We start from the raw sequence: 6,950 nt of genomic DNA, 5'->3' as shown, positions 1-6,950 counted from the left end.
ACAACAATAAATGCTTCGGATGAGCAAGTTTTAATTTGGCTGATGACTTATAGCCATATGTGTAGACCTCAATTTTTATATAGGATAACACTTTGAAGATAGTCACCGGATGCGGTGTAGATCTCGCAGTAATAGAAAACATAGTCTGACTTTTGTCAGTAGATGTTCATATCTCTATTACCTTATGTTATGCTATATTTAAGAAAATCACTTTGAAGGTAATCATCTGTCAAAGTGACATGATGTAGACCTTGCAGTAATAGTGGATAGTCTGTAAAAATTTACAGTTGATGTCACTATTACCTTATGATATCTCGAGGTAGTCACATATAATATTAATATTTGGAAGAGGTAGTCATCTTGTTAAAATGACAAGATGTAGACCTCACAGTAGTGGTGGATAATCTGCAAATGGTGCAGTAGATACCACAAATACCTTGTGATTCACAAATAACATTTGAAATAGTCACATTAATATTTGGAAGAGCACTTGAAAGTAGTCATCTTATCAAAATGACAAGACATAGACCTCACAGTAGTGATGGATAATCTGCAAATTACGCAGTAGATGCCATCATACCTTGTGATTCGCAAATAAAATATGATGTAGTCATACTCACAATCCTTGTTTTGAATTTACATCATGATTTGCAAGAAGAAGAAAATCAACTGCAAAACATAGTTGTTGCACTTATTGTAAATAATAGCACTAGTATCTTCGGGTCAATAGCAGATGTAATGGTCGACCCATCCAAAAACATAGGTTCAATGCCTTGGAACTCAACCGATATTATATACTGGTATTAACCATAATCTAAAACAATAAACCTGATGGCTTGTGTTCAAGTAATATTAAGTCTGATGACGCATTTGCCAATAAAAGAAACTAGAAGGGCTTAGACTCAAATGGCCGAAGGGATAAGGTTCCCTATCGTCATCCACTCATCCTCGATGCATCACAAATCCATCGATTTGTTTAGTTCTGCAGAGAGGCACTGATGTTGCGGTTCATGGCGTCGCCAGCCGTAGCCGGGGGGGCTTGCTCGTACAACGCCACGCGCCGGAGGGCGTTGCCGGCCGGCGGTTTCCCCGCCGTGCCGGAGGACGTTGCCTCCACTGCCGCTCATGGTCCGCGCACGCCGAAGGGCTGCATGGCCGCGTCGTGGTTGGTTGCTCCGTGGGAGCCGCCCTGAGGCCGAGGGCCTCGGATGATGTCCGTGTGACGCGCGCGTCGCTCTGCGCGGAGGATTCAGGCCGATGGAGGGCACCGCCGCGCCACCGGGGTGCGTCGGGCGTAGTGGGTGTGCCTCCACCGACAGCGTTCGTATCTGTTTTCTTCTGTTCTTGGTAAGGTTGCTTGTGTTTGATCGCCTCATAGAAGAAGTAGTACAGGTCGTGGACTTGATTCTATCCTGTGCTTCACTCCTTTTCTTCTCGGTTCTTGGTGTTCCTAGTAAAGCAATTGTTTTGTGCAGGAATAAAATCAAACTGAATCACCTTGTTTGACACCGATTTCTCTTTCTCGAGGCCAGCGATGTGTATGGCGGCCCTTATTGAAGGTCCCCGGAGTTGCTTGATGCCGATGGGTAGTGCAGAAGCGAGCGCGGCGCGTGAGTGTGGCCTCGCCGGGCGCAAGAATGGCGCTGAGGGCCGTCGGGCGCTCCGTGGTGTGCCACGGATGCAATATGAGAACTCCGTCGCCGGACGAGCGTCGCGCGTCGGCCGTTTTGCCTCCAGATGCGGGAGAAGAGCCCTTGGCGCCTCGCCGCTGTTACGCCGCCTCCCCGTCGCTTTCTTCTCGCTTCCTGTGGCCAAATCGCTCTCGGTTACGAGCGTGCTGATAACGTGTTGAATGTAAAAGTGATTGAATGAAGGAAAAGCTACTGATTTCATTGATTCTCAAGATATATATACACTCGGAAGAGGCGCCTTGTAGAGGCGGTAGTTACAATAGAGATGGGAAGGAAAGGAACGCGTCCGTACGGACACATGCCTCCGTACGAGGCGTCTGTTCGGTGTTGGACACACCTATTCAACTAATGACGGTTCGTTAATTAACCCGTGTTAATTAACTAACATGTAAAATCTATTCCTAACATGCTCATCGGTGGACTCGAGCAAAATGTAGGGACATGCCTATGCAAAATGTAGTGTTAATTCTACTTCTGGCAATAAAACTCTAGTTAATTCTGAGAAAAAAATGTAGAGTTTTTTTTGTTTTTAGTGGGGGGTTACAATCAGTTTCACAAAATCTAATAACCTCTCGCAGTAAAACCTACGGCTGGTTAGCCACTACTATGGTTGTGTGCATTACAATGATGCAAAAGTTATGGTTCCAACCTCTTTTTTCTGCAAAAATGGGTTGGCACAATTGCTTTCTAAAAAGCCATTTCCTAACCAAACATTGGATAATTCTTAGGTCGTTCATAAGCTGGTCTCCACAAAATGTGCTATAGCAAATTAGAATTCCTCAGATGCTTAATACCCTATATGTCTTATTGTGGAGCCACATGTCAGTTTTTTCTCTTCTAGTTTAGCCCCTCAAAGCATGTGAGAGAAGTGAGAAATATTTTTTCTTTCTTAATTGCTTATTCTTAGCACTGTGGCATGGTCTTTAGATTTTGCTGTCAAAATCTCTTCTCATAATGCTCGAGGGTGGATCTTAATGCTATTTTTATTATGCTTAAAACCCATGTTTTTGGTACATTGGAGATGCCCAAAGATAGGCCATTAGTTAATATAAACGATACCTACAATTGATTTGAAGCATCCAACATGTACATTTCAAATAGTCAGGTCTAGAGATTGGGTTACCCCCAGCACACCCACCAGAGACCAAACTATAGGTTTGCCAATTTGATGTCTCGTAAAGGTGGAATATTTTTTTAGTGGAGACGACGTCTTATTGATTAACGAGATGTCTGTGGTGAGTTTGTCAATGTAAAGATCAGATCCACCGACTCAGTCTCTTGAAGGTGCTCATACAAGTAGGTAGTGCGTAGGTATGTTCATCGCCAAAGAAAGAGATGCCCGAGGTCCACCCGCGCCATCATGCACCCTCCAGCTGGGTCGCCCGGGCGTGAGCCCTTCCGGTAGATCAGACGGCTTGCGGCTGCCCAACAAGTGACTCCCTCGGCACACCACCGTCCAACGGACGGCCAGGAGCCTCTGCTTTCCCGAGGGGAACCTAGGGAGGCTGGTAATCCATCATCCTTTTATGAGTAATGTTGTGTTGTGTAGGGTGTTTGCTATAATTCATCATTTTGGCACTTGTTTCATTGCCCTAATTTGAAACAAACAATGAACGTGAACCACCAACGTGCCTCCCTTATTTTTCTTGGACATCACGACTGTCTTAGCAAAAAGAAAAACATACCCCGGGATCTCTAGCCAGATGACCGGGCCGGCTTATTAGACAAGAGCATTGACCGTCAGCGCCGGTGACCACGAGGTATGTCCCGAAGGGTGAGCGAGTGCCTGCTCCATTGCTCGGTGACTTTTGATAAGCCATGGCACAATACTACAGATTGGGATATCGCACACGATTCAAAATCTATATTAAATCCATGATTTTGTCGCTTGTTTCATTGCCCTAGTGTCAGACTACACACACAAAGAATGTACGTGAACGTGCTTGCCTCGATTGCCACCAATGTGAGCCTCTTGCGTTCTTGGGTACCGACTGCTCTAGCAAAAACCCGGCCGTCTCTGTCTTTCCGTATTTCAAGATCTCCAACCAGATGTATGTCTAGAGGGCGAGTGGGTGCTTAGTGTTTAGTGTTTCGTTAGGGGGACCTGCTCCATTGGTCACGGTCACACTTTGATACTCCAAGGCAGCGCATTGGAAGCAATGCTCAAAGAGGTGGTTGCTTAGCCAGAAGCGACAGTGCTCAAAGATGTATGCTTAGTTAATACACTTTTTGTCCGAAAAGGTTTGTCCCTTTAATGGATGTATCTAGCACCAAGTTAATGCTAGATACGTCCATTTGAGGGACAAACTTAAGCAATGCTCAAAGAGGTGGTTGCGTAGCCAGAAGCGACGTTGCTCAAAGATGTATGTTTAGTTAATACTCTTTTCGTCCGAAAAAATTTGTCCCTCGAATGGATGTATCTAGCACCAAGTTAGTGCTAGATACGTCCATTTGAGGGACAAACTTTTTCGGATGGCTGGAGTACAATTCTAGGGGGGAATGTACACAAATGCTTTTTCTCGGACGTTGCGAGTCGAAATAGGGCTGGCCTACAACGCAGCGCTACTAGGCCGACCCAAACCATAGTCACGCGCGAGTTTTTTCCCTGTAGTTTTCTATTAGTCTTTTCACTATTCTGCATTGGTTTTCTTTGGTATTTCCTTTTTATTTGTATTTTCCTTTTCTTTTCCTTTTTATTCATTTTCTAGTTTATTTTGCTTTTTAAAAAGATCAACATATATCTCAGTTTTTTCATACACATTATACATTTTTCGTATACATCTGGAACAATTTTATACAAACTTAATATTTTCAATATACATGATTGAATTAAAAAAAATACTTCCTCTGTCTGAAATTACTTGTCGGAGAAATTGATACATCTACATGTATTTTAATTCTAAATACATAAATTTTTATTCCTTTTTTACAATAAGTAAGATCGGACGGACGTAGTAGAAGTTTTGATGTCTATTTTTTCATACACATATTACATTTTTCATATACATATAAGATAATTTTATACACATTTAGTTTTCCCTAATGATGTGTATTTTTTAATACAAATTATATATTTTTGGTATGAATATAAAATATTTTATTATACACATTTAATATTTTTCAAATACATGATTAATATTTTTTAACATGTAACATACATTTTATGAATGTTTTGAAACAGTTATTTTAATTCATGAACCTTTTGAACACTGTATAATATATTTTTTAAAAATGTCACGTCTATTTTTATTGAAATATGTAAACTTTTTTTAGATGTCACGTTATTTAATGCTATAGATTTTTTTAAAATTACACTAACAAATATTTTGCAACTTGTTAAGATTTTCCTAATTTTTGTGTCACGAGAAAGGAGACATAGACACTCGTAAATGCAGAGTTTACTCAGCTCCACTGGACCGGATTAGCTATGGGCCAACATAGACTTACTTTGCCTAGCAAAAGTATTTCATTTATTTCCTTTTTGGTATAATTCAAGCGGAAAATGCAAAGGTGGTACTCAGCTCCGCTGGCCTGTTTCTCTAAAAAAGAAACTCAGCTGGGCCAGCGGCACTATACAAGGAGCAAACGCGAGCGCATTTGCCAGCCACGACAGCGAGAGTGCAGCGACTATATCTCGCTTTAAGCAAGTGTTACTTCTATCTTTCTGAAACGAATGACAGCAGTACTATTTTGTGTTGGAGCGTGTTTAAAGGAGCGCGAGAATAAAAAGGGAGAAACCAGCTTTGGGACCTGGGTGTTCAGGGTGCCGGGTGACTCTGCTAGCCTCTAAGCCAGCTTCAACTTCGTGTAAACTTCTATGGTGCAACCAAGTTGAGGTGTAAAGAGTCAGTTTGGCACTGAATTTTACTTCCTTTTTTTTTCTTTTTGTTTTGTCTTCTTTTCTCACATGATTTTCTTGGTTTCTTTCTTTGTTTATATTTTTTTCTTTTCTTTCTTGTCGTTCTGTTTTATTTAGTTTTATCTCTTTTTGGTATATTATCTTTTTTTTCTTTATTTATTTTCGTTTTTCATATGGTTTTCTTTGTCTTTCTTGACTTTTATCGGTTTTGGTTCTTTTTTTATTTTTCTCTGTTTCTTTTGGTTTTCTTTCTATATTTTTCGCATATGTCAGGAACATTTTTCCAATACAAGTTTAACATTTTTAAATAAAAAATTAACATTTTTTAAATACATGCTCAACATTTTTCTATACAAATTAAAAATGATTCAAATCATTGATTAAAAAAATTAAAATTCAAGATTAAGATATTTTGAATTCATTGTCAACATTTTCCAAATGCTTGATTAACACTTTCCAAATACGTGTTCAATATTTTTTCCAATGCTTGATTACCATTTTTGAAATAGTTGTTTAATATTTTTTTCCAATGCTTGATTAACATTTTTATATACATGGTCAAAAGTTTCACCATTTTTAAAAAAAATTATGCACATTAACATTTTCCAAATGCTCGATTAACATTTTTCAATACTGTTCAACAATTTTTCAAATTCTTAATTAACATTTTAATATACATGAGCAAAAAATAATTTCATCAGTTTTTCAATACATGGTGAACATTTTTGCTATACACATTTAGTAAATTTCAAATGCTTGATTATCCTTATTCAAATACTTCTTCAACATTTTTAAATGGTTGATTAATTTTTTTCAAATAAAAGATTAATACTTTTTAATACATGATAAACACTTTTTCTATACACATTTAATATTTTGCAAATTCTTGACTAACAGGTTATGTATGTGTTCAGTTTAGGAGAATTGCTTTGTTTTCCTCTTCCCCAGGCGGTGACGGTGTTGGATTTATAGGGCTAGCTTGTACTCCCCCCGTTCCGAATTACTTGTCGCACGTATGGATGTATCTAGATGTATTTTAGTTTTAGATACATCCATTTCAACGACGAGTAATTTTGAACGGAGGGAATAGTATTCAGCATGACGTACTTGATGTACGCTTGCGAAGCTACCAAGCTAGCACCCAGGCACCTTAATCGATCTCGGCGATACGGAAAAAATGGAACGAAACTGATTTTGGTGGTGGGTAAGACATGCACTTTTTCAGGTTTTCTATTGCCTATATAAAGGAATACAGGGACGCCACGCCCAACACGTTAGGCCATGTACAATGGTGCTATCTTAGGAGTGTCACGTAGGATAGATATGAGGTGAAGGAGAGAGATCTCGTAAGAAAATACTTGTCTTATCTTATTTAAGAGAAGACAAGAATTGATATCTTA

General features: G+C 39.6%; 1 long non-coding RNA gene across 2 annotated transcripts; it reads left to right on the top strand.

Moving 5' to 3' along the window:
• The first annotated feature begins 1,048 nt into the window (after positions 1-1,048).
• On the top strand, positions 1,049-1,890 carry LOC123042941 (uncharacterized). Of its 2 annotated transcripts, none has more exons than XR_006418960.1 (2): positions 1,049-1,347; positions 1,533-1,890. It is a non-coding gene; the product is annotated as an uncharacterized lncRNA (long non-coding RNA). The 2 variants fall into 2 exon arrangements; XR_006418959.1 differs by having other exon boundaries at positions 1,476-1,890.
• The last annotated feature ends 5,060 nt before the right edge of the window (positions 1,891-6,950 follow it).

Source organism: Triticum aestivum, chromosome 2B, assembly GCF_018294505.1.
Source record: "Triticum aestivum cultivar Chinese Spring chromosome 2B, IWGSC CS RefSeq v2.1, whole genome shotgun sequence".
Taxonomy (NCBI): Eukaryota; Viridiplantae; Streptophyta; class Magnoliopsida; order Poales; family Poaceae; genus Triticum; species Triticum aestivum.
The sequence above is the reverse complement of the archived record's forward strand: the minus strand, read 5'-3'. Positions and strand labels throughout refer to the sequence as shown.